At 41.6% G+C, this 15,356-nt stretch overlaps 1 protein-coding gene across 8 annotated transcripts in view; it reads left to right on the top strand.

Annotated features, from left to right (window-relative positions):
- ptprk (protein tyrosine phosphatase receptor type K) overlaps positions 1-15,356 on the top strand; it is a 612,998-nt gene that overhangs the window by 66,535 nt on the left and 531,107 nt on the right. The window contains exon 1 of one of the 8 annotated variants that reach the window (XM_069886985.1): positions 8,197-8,274. The exons of the other annotated variants lie outside the window; for them this stretch is intronic. The gene's annotated coding sequence lies outside the window, so the exon portion shown is untranslated. Of the gene's footprint in view, positions 1-8,196; positions 8,275-15,356 lie in introns of those variants that run through there. 8 annotated transcript variants of the gene reach the window in all.

Raw genomic sequence — 15,356 nt, 5'->3', positions numbered from 1 at the left:
GTAAAGGGTTACCACCAAATCCCGGTACACCCCAGCAATGTCCAGAAGACGTCACCACACTCTTCGGCCTCTTCGAATACCTTTCAGACTCAAAAACGTGTCCAAGATATTCCAGCGGCTAATAGATGTGGTTGGCAGACACCTCAACTTCATCTTCGTTTATCTTGACGACATCCACATTGCCAGCCCTGACGCCAGCACCCACAGGACGCACCTCACCTGCCTCTTCGACAGACTGCAGCAGTTCAGGCTCACAATGCCAATTTGGCCTGCAAACAATAGACTTCCTGGGGCACCTCATCACCCCAGAGGGCGCCACGCCCCTACCTGACAAGGTGGAGGCCATTCAGAACTTCCCTAAGCCAAGCACGACCAAAGGACTACAGGAGTTCCTGGGGATAGTCAACTTCTACCAATGCTTTCTCCTGGGAGCGGCCACCCTCATGCAATCCCTGTCTAGCCTTGTTCAACTTGGTGACAAGATGCTGCAATGGACGCCGGATGCCACAGAGGCTTTCCACACCACCAAGTCAGCACTGGTGAAGGCCATGGTACTAGCACACCCGAATCCCACCTCCTCCCAGCCCTCACAATGGACGCTTCAGGCAGAGCAGTGCAGTGCAAGAGCAATGTAAGTACCTCTGGACACCAGAGCTCAAATACAGTGCGTTTGACCACGAACTGCTGGCCTTGTGCCCTGCGATATGGCACTTCCACTACGTGCTAGAGGGGAGAGTGTTTATTGCCTACACAGACCACAAACCATTGTCCTACACACTCAGCAAGGTCTCAGACCTGTGGTTGGCAAGACAACAACGGCACCTCTCCTACATATCAGAATTCACCACGGATATCTGCCACGTCACCGGAAAGGCCAACATAGTAGCCAATACGCTGACCAGGCCTGCTGTCGCTGCAACCTGCGAAGGGTTCAACATTGCCCATCTCACCAAGGACCAGAAGGAGGACGCAGACGTCCAGGTGTAGCAGACAGCCATCACCAGCCTGAAGGTCAGAGATTTCTGCCCCGCACTAGGAGAATTAACCTTGCTGTGCGTCATCTCCAGTGGGTCCCCAAGGCCGATCCTATGCGTGACCTGTCGACGGCGGGTTTTTGACCAGATCCACGGCTTATCTCACCCCTCTATAAGGTCCACAGTCCGCTTGCTCTTGGACAAGTTCATGTGGCATGGACTCCGTCGAGATGTTATCCTGTGAGCTCGATCCTGCTTACAGTGCCAGCTCGCCAAGGTGCACCAGCATACCAAAGCTCCTTTATAGACTTTCGAGCTGGGGCAACGCAGGTTTGAACATGTCCATGTCAACATTGTTGGCCCCCTCCCAGTGAGCTAAGTTCTGAGGTACCTGTTTACAACTATCGACAGATTCATTCGCTGGCCAGAGGCGATACCCATGGCTGTGTGCCAGGTCCACCATACGATGGCCTACCAACCCCAAGCAAACAGACTAGTCGAACGGTTCCACAGTCACCTGAAGGCTGTGTTGAAGGTCAAGTAGACCGGGCCGAACTGGATGGACGAGTTCCTGTGGGTACTGCTCAGGATCTGCATGGATCCAAAGGAGGATCTGCCTGCATCGTCCGCAAAAATGGTGTATGGCGCATCACTCTCCATCCTCGGGGACCTAGATTTCAATCCCCCCACCCCGGCCCACAGACCAGCGCGTGAAGCGTCCTGCACAGGCTGAGAGTGCATGTAGGCGGACAACATCCCCTGCCACCAACCATCCAGATGCAGCTAGCCACTCAGCCACGTTGCAGCGGATCTGCAGTCCACTAACTACATTTTCATATGCAGAGAATAGCAAGGGGACCCCTCCCTGCAGCACACAATCGAAGGCCCCTTCAAGGTACTGCGGAGAGACGGCATGGTGTTCACATTGAACATTGGAGGCCGACAGGACAGATTCACAGTCAACTGCCTCAATGTTGTGCATCTGGATTCTGACCTGCTGGCCCCAGACCCCAAGGTCAAACACAGAGGTAGACCACCCAAAGAATGCAAGTCAGACCACTCAGAACGTGGCCGTGATTCTGGTGGGGGGTTGTGGTGTAGCAAGCTGAATTGCCGCAACATGTGGCAGGATGGTGTGGGCTCCCCTTCACTGCCAAGAAGGAGAACACGCCTAGGGCGGGCAAAAGAGACCTCACCTTCCGCATAGCGACCTGCCAGCTGGAAGCCGGTATGTACGTCTCCGGAAGTGGGCGGCCTATCGCAGGGATATGGCAAATTCAAACCAATAACGTAGTTCTTTGGTTTACACTCATGCTGTGCTACACATCCCGCCACTTTTTGCCCTGAGAAGCTGGCATGGCTCTCGGCTACACAAAAGGACTGCATTGTCTGTCTTTTTAAAAAAAAACTTGAGTGGGTGATAACGCAGCTTTTGTGCATATATATAAAAAAAACCCTTATTTGTCTCTTACACAGAGTTTTCTGCATAGGTTTGGCCGGGATCTATTGTCAAGAGTGGGAGTTGAACTGCTTAAGAAATCATCTATATCACTGGAACATTCATTGTTACTTCAATTCAAAAGTGTTAGTTTCTTATTGTTTTAATTGCACCAACATCTACATTTTCAAAGCAAGATTAATGCATTGAAAGTGTTCATTTTTTGGAAAAGCAGAATACTAAAAATTTTGAATTTGAAAGTAAGATTTACAGGCCTTTTGCAGTACAGCCAGCTACTTTGGGTGAGCAAAAGACTTGCTTTTGCTCCACTTGTGTTGCTCAAAATTCTCAGATGACCTCAGTATAGTGTTATTTTAAATACTTGATTACCTTCCCACCACTACATCCCTATCATAGACAGATAATTACTTCAGATAAATTTTCACCATTTGTGTTTCTAACAGAGGATGTTGCAAATTAAAACATTGACCTGTTTATTCCTGTCTGACTTTGAGCAAAGCCAAGCATTGAAGCAGCTGCTAATTAATTACAGGAGGCAGTTGGACAGTGAGCTTGGCTGGAGTTTCAAGTCACTTGCATGAGGCTGTGTGATTGCTCCATTTGAAACGGACTTCTCTGGTTGTTTACAGTGGAAATCGGGTATTGAAGCTGTTAAGTGAGGTTTCCAAATCCATTGATTTCCTGCTGTTTGGTTCTAATTCAGGCATTTCATGCTTTTGTCTTCAGCATAGAAGTGTGTAGGAAAGAAAGGCTTTTTGCTGTATTCAGCTGCTCTCTCTGTGGGTGCTTCAATTGTAAATTCCAGATTGTTTTCCAAATTTTGTGTTGTATTTTCTAAACTCTGATCCAAATCTTGGGTTAAATGTGCCCATATTGACAGCATTACTTCAGTCTGAACAATTATGAGAACCAGTTGGAAAACTTGCATAAATTTTGATCAAATATTTGTGCTTTTTGGCTCCAAACAGCAGATAAATTGTTCCCATAAATATACCTTTTCTGTGTACTGAGTAATGTTGTTTTGAACAAATTAATTTTCCTCTCTGTAGTTAATATTGAACTGGTGTGATCTTGGGTTCCTTTTTTTAAAACTGTAATAAACATGATATACTTCAACTTTTGTCAGCCATGAAGTAGAGTTGCCAGGAGTAATGCTGGCACCCCTAAAAATAAGGGAAATAAAAGCAAAAGGGAGTCCTTGCAGAAGCCATTTTACACTGGCACCTGAAAGTGGAAATTAACCAGCAATTTACCAGTTGGATCACCTGCCAGTGTGAACGCTCGCATCTCGGTAGGGGAGGTCCAAATTGACTCGGAAATTAACTGCCCCGGGAGGTAGTATCAAAGCTGATCCATTTTGAATCAGCTTACGGGGGTCACCAAATGTTAATGGGTGACCCGGTATGCTGGGTCCCATTAGTGATGTGATAATGATGTCCTTGTGTGTATGGGAGGGTCTTAAAGAAGCAGGGAATGAAAGAGCAAAACATATGTTTTTAACACCGCATTTACGTGATTTTTCCGTTAAGAAGAGCCTGCAATATGCCAGCATTGGTTGTTCACACTGAAACGAACAAAGCTGGCATTTTTCTGGGTCACTCTGTCTTTTAACACGGAAAGCTGTATTTGATGCCATGTTAGACCCACTTGTTTTTCTCAAAAATGGTCTTGAATGCCAGGTTGAAATCAGCAAAAAGCCTGTTACATACATTCTTTCCCACACACTTCTATGCTGAAGATAAAAGCATGAAATGCCTGAATTGGAACCAAACAGCAAGAAATCAATGGGTTTGGAAACCTCACTTAACAGCTTCAATACTCTATTTCCACTGTAATTAACACACAATGAATAGAAGAGCATAGGAAAATCATAGTGGGAATAAAAAACACACACACACACACACACACACACACACACACACAGGAAAAAGAAGCATGGGAAAAACGCACACAGTTTAATGCACAATGTATAAAAGAGTGTGGAAAAATACACGGATAATTTAATAAAACATGCCACACAATTAATGAAAGAGCATGGGAAAATCTACTCCAAGTATTGATCTGTAGAAGTGGATTTCAAACTTTTTCTTTTCACTCACAAACCACCTTAAGTAATCCCTTACTAATTACCGCTACCTATCGCTGGGGACTGGTGGCATCTGTTGGTGGGAAAGCAAGGTGGTGGGTTTCAGACTTCAAACTGAGGACAAATCCTTAGTGTTAGGGTTTGGGTTCAGGTTAGGGCTGGTGTTATGGTTAGGATCAGATTGGTGTTATGGTGGAGGGTTAGAGTTAGACTTTACCACGCTCATATGTTTTATTCCCACTACCACTTTGCCACTCTCAATAAACTGTGCGTGTGTGTTATCCCCGTTACCATTTTCCCACGCTTGTCTTTTGTAAATAAAACCACTTACTACAAAACTTTGTTCATCAGCTTTATCACACAAAACCCACATACTCACCCCCACAACACTTCTTCCCACCCCCAAATCCCCAACCCGGAGAGTGAGGGACTGGAGTGAGGTGTGAGTAACCTCCTTTTAGAACAAAGCATTCACTGCCTGTGAGTCTGAAATACTTCACTCAGGATGTCACTGCTGGAGGTTAGACCTCCCTTTGCTCTGCGATACTGGGTAGGTAATGTGAAAGGGCACATACGATCAGTTTTTCTTTGTCTCATATGAATAGCCCTATTGGTATTTCAAAACGGTTCATTCAATGCCAATTTAGCGGTTTGCCATTGTGAAAGGGGCATCGAGAGACACTGTGACCATGGATTTGCCTCTAGCACTCCCGCAGTCTCTGCAGCCACAGATTCCCGTTCAAACCATTGGCAGCCTGAGCTTCAGGTTCAAGCCTCCAATATGATCAAGAAGACTTCAGTGCTCGAGGCCCTTCAGGACCCCTTCTTGCCCTCAGTAATGATTTGAATATTTTTTATTCCGATTTTGAGAGTCAGCTTTTGGCATTTATTTGATCAAATCTTATTACCACACAACTGACTTGGAAATATAATAATAGACCTAAGAAAAAGTAATGGCATTTAAGTAAAGGAATCCTATTTTCTGTCGCCAGATAGCTAGGTCTATAAGGTAACAGCAAAACTATGTGATCCAATAGAACAGCAGAGAAATGGAAAGCTGCTTGCAGGCACTGAACTCCCATAATCTAAATTTTAAGAATGCTAATCTCTGGTCCATTGACCTTGTAGGTATATCACAAATCTTCCAAATAATTTTGAATGAGGAATTAAAGAAAATTTTCATCGCACATTGAAAAAAGGAATGAAAGATTTTTTCCATCAATTTTAAATGGAGATTTTTTATCTTTTTGAATAGTATTTAGTTCTAAATTTAGAAGCTGAAATTATTAAAATATATAGCTATGTTGAATCAAACAATGTATAGTAGGATAATATAAGATATTAACAGTATTAAAAGAAAATTCTTTGAATGCTATTTTGTTAAAATAAAAGCAAATGTATGGCAATATTGACAATGAAACAGCAAATGCCATGTTATTAAAACCAGGAATTTCCTGTGCATGCTCTCCTTCTTGGGATTTGCAATATCTATTTTTTTAATGTTAATGACATTGGAAGACCAGATCCACAAATTACCTCATTAGTAAATCATAGAACAATGATGATTTAAGGAAACCCACCTTTTTGGAAGAGCAATCTGATTTTCCTCTCACTGCTAACTTGTACCTTCATAATTTATTTTTTCCTATAGCAGGTGAAAGTGAATCTGTTTTGACATCCCATCCTATCCATTAGTATATTCCAAATTTTATCCATTCTTGGGGGTGAAAGAGAATTACTTTGTGGAGTTGTCTTTGATGCTGCAGTCTGTCCTGCTTGGATAATGTTGTGGTTCAGTTACTGAACTCGTTGTCTCGTAGCCTGAAGATCAGGAAATGCATGTGCAATAGCAGTTATGATTTGTGAAGCCCCTTTCACATTTGCAAGTGATTCCCAGGAATTAACTGCCAATCAGCCTTTAAAGTGTATAGTGTGAAAGCAAAATCAGCTCAACGCTGGTGTCAGATGACGTCATCTCACGCCAGGCATTGACGGCCTAGACTCCTAGTACAATGCTCGGTGTCTGCAGACACTGGCATTGCAATCATGCAAGTGTGAAATGTGTAATTGCATTGTGGGATTGAAATGACCCAAGTTTTTGCATGAGTGCGGGAACGTGAAGGAAGAAAAGATTAAAATAAAGGTATAAACTTTGTTGTGGGAAAGTCTCAGTGGGAGAGAGAGAGGAAATAAATTGCATTGGTGGGCTATTTTTCAACAGTGTGGGGAAAATTGGTAGCGCTAGAGCGCAAAATTTATGAAGACTGTGGGGGGGGGGGGGGGGGAGGGGAGAGAAGCAATGGTGGACCTGACTTTGCAGAATGCTGTGTGTTTGAGATTCCTCTCCATGAATACTCTGTGCATGCAGCCAAGCATACAGCCCTTTCTCTACCACATGGAATTCTGGGAGGGCAGGTACGCCATTGCTTTTTCCCCATGGTATTTATAAATTGTATGTGATAGTGCTACCAACTTTCCCACGATGTATAAATTGTACATGATAGCACTTCCAACGTTCCCACGCTATATAAGTTGTGGGCTATAGCATTAAAAACTTTCCCACGCTAAATAAATTAAGTGCAATAGTGCTACCAATTTTCCCACTCTGTTTCAAAATTGTCTGCTTTTGCTATTTATTGCTAGCACTTTCCCATGGTCCCTTACAAAGTTTTATTTTGAACAGGACAACAACAACGGGGTGAAGGGCTCATACTGTGCTGTACATAAAGCTTAATTATGTTATAATTTGGCATGATTAATTTTGTTCAAATACAAGATCATCATACATTGATCAGGATTTAGGGCAGGTCCACCATGTGTCATGACGTCACTGGTAGAAAGTGTAACAGCCCTAACCTGGGGTATGGCTCCTTGCCAGTGTGAAAGTGTTCAGTGACCCAGTTAGGAGGGGTCAAGTGTGTAAAGCCAAATCCCATTCTTATCCTGGGACACTGAACAGCCAATTTAGTGGAATGCAAGTGTGAAAGGGGCTATAGATTAATTTAAATCTGCTACAAAATCAATTGTAAATAATGATATTTGTATGGCTTCCAGATTGTCATTAGAACCCATCTCACTCATGTACCTTTTATGAGTAGGATTTTTTTTTAGTCTGAGTTTCAAATCTGTTTGGCTTTGGATTGACTTAGTTGGATAATGTCTTGATTCAAATTTCATTATAAATTACTTATGTAATTGTGTTTGAATGAACTGCTCAACTTTGAACTCAGCTGTGAATGTGACAAAGACTATTTCAAATGCTGACCAGTCATGAGTACCTGAGACTTGGGACAAAATGGGAGAACTATCCAACAGACAAATTAAGGAAAATCATACCAAATATCATGTTATAAGTTTCTTCCATTATTGTTGATGTGTCTATAGTGTAGCATAGGTTAAGGTTGAGATACAGTGGTTTGATAATACTCATGAAATGTAAGCAAATAGATCGCCCTTACTCAACTGATATCTCTCTAGGCACTTTTACACAGCCGCTGAGAAGCAGAACATTTTCGTAAATTTTCTGCTCTACTGGCAGTGTAAAAATGTCACCATGGAATTTATTTACTAAATTCTATCCTGTAATTTTTCCACCAAGACACCTGCACATTTTTATAGAGTCTAAATTGACTGCAGGCACTCCGTAAGAAACTGGGCTAATGAATACGATATCCACCCATATTCACCCTCCGACAAACTCTGCAACATAGGAAGGCGGTGTTAAAGTGCTTTCTGTGTAAATGACCACTTCAGAGGTAAATATGCAAAGTTTTAAATTATTTTCTCCTTTATTTCTGTGTAAAAATTGACGATGTTCATGCTACTTTTGTTTTTTAAAAAAAATTGCAAAAGATAGCCAAAGAATTGTAGTGGTGAGTGGATTGGTGGCATAAAAGGCTGAGGCTGAGCTGAATAAAGCCAAAATAATGAAGCTAAGAATGAGCCTTGTGGAGAGAAAACGAGTAACTTTTAACCTCATTCTGGAAACAAACCCAGACTTGGTGCAAGTTGTGTGGCAATTAACTCCAAAACTGAGCATTCATGCTTATCTGAAGTGTAGTTTGTAACCCAAATGACATAACATTGTCCCCGCTTTATCATTTACGATTAAACTATTGGTCAGTGGTTCTCAACCTTTTTCTTTCCTCTCCCATTCTACCTTAAGCAATCTCTATGCCATCGGTGCTCTGTGATTAGTAAGGGATTGCTTAAGATGGTATGTGAGTGGGAAGGGAAGGTTGAGAATCACTGTTCAAGACCCAATTGTTACTGAAACATTTTGCTTGAGAAAAATTGTCATTGGCCCATTTCCTCTGGACTTATTAAATGAGTCAATAACGAGTCAATTAGGGATGATTAAAACAGTGGTTTTCAAACTTTTTCTTTTCACCCACATGTCACCTTAAGCAATCCCTTACTAATCACAGAGCACCTATGGCACAAGGAATACTGAAAAGTGGTATGTGAGTGGAAAGAAAAAGGTTGGGAACCACTGCTGAGATTGATAAGGAAGAAGGTCACACACTATCTGAGATGAGCCCAATTAATTGATGCCAACAAATTACGTGCGTTTTCAGCAGACACTGGAGTTTATTGTATGCAGATCTGATTAATCCCATGATTGACTGATTCAATCCCAATCCAAGCCTCAGGCTGTATTTGATCTTGTGTTCTTAAATTGATAACTTGGTAATAAAGCAACCTTCAAGGAAAACTTTATTCTATGTGATTGTGTTTTATGTAAAAATTCAATGATTTAATTCAGTCTAAATCTGCAGGCTTGATTCGGGTTAAAGCAAAGCATGAACATATGAATTGGTTAGAGTGGCTAACATTTAAAGAATTAATACATGGGTTCCACAATAATCCAGGTACAGTATGAAGGGTTAATTTTGCAAGTCAGCTCTAATGTTAATACAGGGATGCAAAATGTAGTGTCAGAGATCAATTGATGCATAAGAATGCAGCATGGGATTGCCATTGTGAGATTCATTCAGGAGCCTGAAGGCTGCAGGGAAAATAAATCATATTTGAACCCATTGGTGCAAGGTGTATTTGAAATTTCATATGTACCATAACTCTTCTGTGTAAGGCAATGTAGTATATTCAGATTTGCTAATGATAAGTTCAGTTAAATGCAGAGAAGCTTCATGGCAAAATTCAAATGCTGAGGATGGGCATAAACATGGATTGTGGCATATAATGTGAGACCTAATTTGATGCTATTCACTGAAAAAAAAATGCAGCATTTTTGTAAATGGTGGGAAGTAAAATGATATTGATATTAGGAGGGACTTGTGTGTCCTTGTGTATTACTAAAAGTCAACATCCAATATTGACAGCAATTAGGAAGGCAAGTGGTAATGCAAAATGCTTAGATCATCCTATTGATGGAAAATTATTTGATGGTTATTGGTGTTAGGTAGCAAAGGGTCAGATTAGATAGGTTGGCACATCGTCATGAGCTGAAGGGCCTGTATTGTAATGTTCCGTGAAGATGATGGAGGAAAGAGGAGGCCAGTGCATTGGTATTTGTGGATTTCAATAATGCTTTCTGCGGTCCCTCATGGTAGGCTGAGCAACAAGGTTAAGGCACATGAGATCAATAGAATGAAAATTGGGTTCTCCATAAAAGACAGAGGAGAGTTGTTTAGAGGTGATTCTCTGACTGGAGGTCTATAAATAGTTATTTTATGTGGGGATCAGTGCTGGGACCTCCGATCTTTGTGATTTAGATGGACTGATTAGTAAGTTTGCAGGCGACACCAAAAAATGATGGATGTGTGGATAGTGAAGAAGGTTGTCAAAATCCATTACGTTCAGTTGGAAATAAAAAAGGGCAGATTGAATTTAACTTAAGGAAGTATGAGTGTTGAAGTTTGGGAGCTAAAGTGTTAGGGGAAAGGACCTTTGAGATCATTGACCTACGGAAAGATCTTGGGGTGCAAGTCCATCGCTACCTGAAAGTGGCACATTAGTGGATATGATGATCAAGAAGGCAAAATCTTTGGTCGGGGTTTTGTGTTGCAGCTGCTTAGGTCATATTACATGTGTTGTGTGCTTGTCTGGTTGCCATATTTCTGGAAGAAAGTGAAGGCTTTGCAGAAGAGGTGGCTGAATAAGAAACTTTGAGCTAAAAGGAGGGGTTGGGCAAACTTGAATTGATTTCTCTGGAGAATTGAAGGCTAAGGGGATGGCGGTGGAAACATTATAAAAGGGGTAAATATTTTTCTGTAATATAAAAAAAAATGTGATTAGTGGTTGGAATGGTGGTGGTGGTAGAAGCAGATACGATGACAGTGTTCAAGATGCATTTAAGCAGGAGTGAGCAGAAATGGGATGTGGACCACATGCAGGCAGATGTGCAGTTTAAATTGGGATCGTGGAACAAAGGTTTGTACTATTCAATGTTCTAATTCCTCAAAGTTCTTTGTTCATGTTGAGAAGATAGACTATTATAGGGGAAATGGATCAGTGTACTTTTTAAACCTTGCTTTTTGAGTCTTTAAGTAGGAGCATATGTAGGGCAGAAGTGTGCACCATCATTCATCTTCCTTCTCACATCCTTTTTCCTACTATCCTACTGGGTTAGAGAACTGTAAAGATTCACAGTCCTTCTTGCTTGATCTACCAGATGACCCATGATTTTTCTGAGTATTGTCCACTTACAGTTTTGTTCAGACAGAAAACAAAATGTGCTCAAATCTGTCTATTCCTCATCAAAGACTGTGTTTACCTTATTTTTTTTCTTCCTGCACCATTATTACCTGGCACAGTTTACTTACTACCTTTTGTACAAGAAATTAGGGCACCAAAATTTGTGTTGCAAAAGATCTTTAAAATTTAATCACCAACCATCTGGTCACCAGGTGGCCCAGAATTTTTCCCGGAAAGCATTTTGACCTGCTATTTTCCCTCATTAGTTGAAAATTCAAATGCTGGAATAAGCTTTTCCATCAAAAACGTAATTTAAAACGAGTGGAGTGAAACACGAAAGTCAGGAATCACTTTGATTGTAGTAAAAATACAAAAATGCTGGAGGAACTTGGCAGGTCTTGCAGCTTCCAGAGGAGGTAGATATTTTAAGGATGTTTGAACCTGAGTCCAAACGAGGTATGAGTATAAAGTAAAAACACTCAGAAATGCTGGATAAACTCAGCCAGTTTATTCAGCGTCCAGAGGAGACAAAAATATATTGCTAACGTTTCGGGCCTGAGCCCTTCTTCAAGGAATAAGGCAGAGTAAGACAGAAGCAGGAAATCTCAGGAAGTCTCAGAATTCAGACAATGCTAGTGTGGGGAAGAATCCAGGCCAAGAAAAGGTGTTAATTGAATATGATGCATGAGTAATCTCCTCAACATTGGAGAGGCTGGGATATTGCTTTGTTGAGCACCTCGACTCTGTCTGACACAATAATATGGATCTCCCAGTGGCCATCCATTTCAGTTCTCCATCTAATTCCCTTGCTGACATTTCTGTCCTTGTCTAATGCACTGCCAGACTGAGACCACCTGCAAATTGGAGGTACAACACTTCATCTTCTGACTGGGTTCCCTCCAACCAGATGCTGTTAATTTTTCTGGCTTTTGTTTGAAACCCCCACGCCTTCACTCCCCCCAGCTCTGTCTCTCCCTTCCATCTCTTTTTGTACAAACATGATAAATTCTTACTCGATCCCTTATCGTATCCAATGAACACCTGTTGTGGTCTAGATTCCTCCCCCTGCCGGTATTGTCTGAATTTTGAAATTTTTTACTTCTGGCTCAATCTGCTTATTCCTTGAAAAGGGTAAAGCCCAAAAGGGCAGCAATACATCTTCATCTCCTAGAGCACTGAAAAGACCGGCTGAGTTTCTCCAGCATTTCGTTGTGTTTTTACTACATTCACATCGTCTGCAGACTTGTGTGTTTCAATGAGTATAAAGCAGGCAGGTGCTTAAATTAAAGGGCTCAAGAGAAGGAAAAAAAGGCCAAAGGGAATGGTACAGACCAATGGACTGAAAAGCCATGTTATTGCCGTATGCGCAACCTACCTCTGGAAGGTGGCTTGCTTGTTCACACAGAACAGTAGAAGTGCCAGGTAGGTGAGTCCTTTTATACAGTAAGCCAGCTTCCCCAAGCAAAAGAGGTGGGATGTGCAGCACAGCAGTGTTGACATCTAATTTGATGTAAAATGTATATGCCGGCCTTAACATTGCTCTGTACACAATAATGACATATTTTCCTTTAATTAAATGCTTGAGTAACTTTGAAGCATAATAGGAGCATAGAATTGTCCACAATGCTGAACATCTTGGGGTTTTGAAACTTCTAATTGAATAGGGTAAATTCTCAATGCTGGATGTTACTTAAATAAGGACTAGTGATAGCTGGCTATATGCTTACATATGAATATACTGCCTTTTGTGGGGGAGGGGTGGAAGCGGGGAGCTGGGTTGGAGCAGGGGAGAGGTAGAAAGTGGAGTCGGTGGTTCGTGGATGGAGTTTTGGCATTTTCCATGCCTGGGACTACAGATTTACATAGCACACATAAAACGTCATCACGACATCATCTTCCCTTCCTGTTTTGACCTGGCAACACTGCTCAGCTTTTTAGACTGGCCCTGCTTCACCCCTGACACCACCTACCTTGGTTTACCAACTGTAAGGAGTGCACTAATGGGTGGCTGGGATTCAACCTTAATTGACAGGTGATGTGACTTCTGAATAAGTTTCAGACAGGGAGGACACATGACTACCCTCAATCCACAATATTCCACGGATCCCTGAGGCCTACCACTAGTTACAGGCTTCCAGTCTGAGTCTACCACTCTCTGTTTTCTCCCCACACAGCCAACTACGAATCCAGTTTACCTAGTGTCATAACCTTCTCAACTATAACCTCCCATGTGGGACCGTGTCAAAGATTTTACTCGTCCATTTAGACAACATCCACAACCTTTCCTTTATCTACTTTCTTGGTAACCTCCTTGAAAAATTCTACAAGATTTGTTAAACATGCACAAAAGCCAGGCTGACTCTTTGTTATCAGCCCATGTCTGTCCTATCTCTCAGAACGCCTTCCAATAACTTACCTACAAATGATGTCAGGCTCATTGACTTATAATTACCTGGTTTATTTTTGGAGCCTTTTTTAAACAACTGGACAACATGAACTACTCTCCAACTCTCTGGCACCTCACCCGTGGCTAAGGACATTTTGAATACATCAGCCAGGGCCCCTGCATCTTCAACACTAGCCTTCCTCAAGGTCCAAGAGAATATCCCATCTGGTCCAGGTGATTTATCTATCTTTATTTGCTTTAAGGAAGCAAGCACCTCTTCCTCCTTAATCTCCATATCTTCCATGACACCCTTCTGCTTGCTTCCTTTCCTTTCTTATACACTATGCCAGTTTTCTGAGTAAATACTGATGCTAAAAAAAACCTGTTTTTAAAGTCTCCCCCATTATGTGACATATAACATCTCCCCCAATCAATTATCACCTTTTATCCTGTCCTCCTATCCACATCCAATTAATACCCTTTGTCTATTGGTCTGCAGTCCTCTCCATACTCTTTATTTTCTTCAGCCCAGCCTTTTAATTCTGGGATCTGCCTTTTTACTCCGACCTTAAATAAGGGGTCAGGCTCAAAGTTTTGGTTAGCATATATTTCGGCATAGAAGTTGATTTGTGAAAACAAAAAAAAATCTCTTAAAAAATGGGGGTCAACTTGCACACCAGACCTTAAATTCAGCTCAAAATCCAATCCACGCTGATCCGGCGTACAAGTCAACCCACATAAAACCCCAAAAAAACTCCTGACTGTGCCAGATTTTCATCGAGATTTTTATTGAAAACAACAACACAGTTAGCACCCTTCAAAATCACTATCGTCGTCTGAAAGCAACACATTTCGAACCCTTAAATCATTCTCGTTATCGTCATCTGAAGCAAAGATGGCAGCAAGCACATCCATATCATCACTGTTTATCCAGTCATCATGAGTCCCAGTCTGTATCTGATGAGGCGGTTTGAGTTTCATCGTCAGTGTCCCACAGTAAATCATCTTCTGCGTCATCAATTTCACAAGAGATACTGCACTTTTTAAATGACTTTATCACGGTCTCTAACTTTGTCCCATGTCTTGAGCATGAAATTACACAGCACATCAAGTGATGCAGCAGGCATTGCCCCATCATTTGAAAACGACTTTTCTGCACTCAACATTTATGTATTTCCATTCCTTGCTTACGTGGTCTTTGAATGGCTTGTTCAACAGACATCGAGAGGTTGCAATATTGACGTGAAATTACTTTGGAGAACCACCATGTAAGTATTATGTAGAGCTAATCTACATTTAGTCTTCTCAGTTAAGTGGCTACGAAATGTATCCCAGACCAGCAAACTCCATTCTTCTGACTGTTCTACACATTGCCTATCCATAGCTTTACACCATTTTCATCCATCCAACCTTTTTAATGAAAATGTACAAAAATACCTGCAGGGAATTTTATTTTAGTTTAATTTTGCGTTTGATGTTTGGGTCTTAACTTCATCCTGTTAGCCATGCACAATAACACCACAGTAAACCTGGTCCTTTCATGGCCTGTATTTCTGGTTTGCACAGTTTTAACATCTTTCCATTCCACTGTTCTATTGTCTATCATGTCAAAATTCATGGGGGTTTTGTCCATGTTTCCAATATTTGCCAATGCAAACAGGTGAAAACTTGCAACTTTGGGATCAAGATCTTTTGGTAGTTTCTGTGCAATTTTTGTTGTTTGGACTAATACCACATTTTTCCTGTTCATGAAATTATTGCACCAGCCGACTGTGGACTTAAAATCATCCCTGA

The sequence above is a fragment of the Narcine bancroftii genome, chromosome 6 (assembly GCF_036971445.1).
Source record: "Narcine bancroftii isolate sNarBan1 chromosome 6, sNarBan1.hap1, whole genome shotgun sequence".
In the NCBI taxonomy this organism is placed as follows: Eukaryota; Metazoa; Chordata; class Chondrichthyes; order Torpediniformes; family Narcinidae; genus Narcine; species Narcine bancroftii.
Note: the sequence above shows the minus strand (reverse complement) of the source record. Positions and strands in the feature narration are given on the sequence as shown.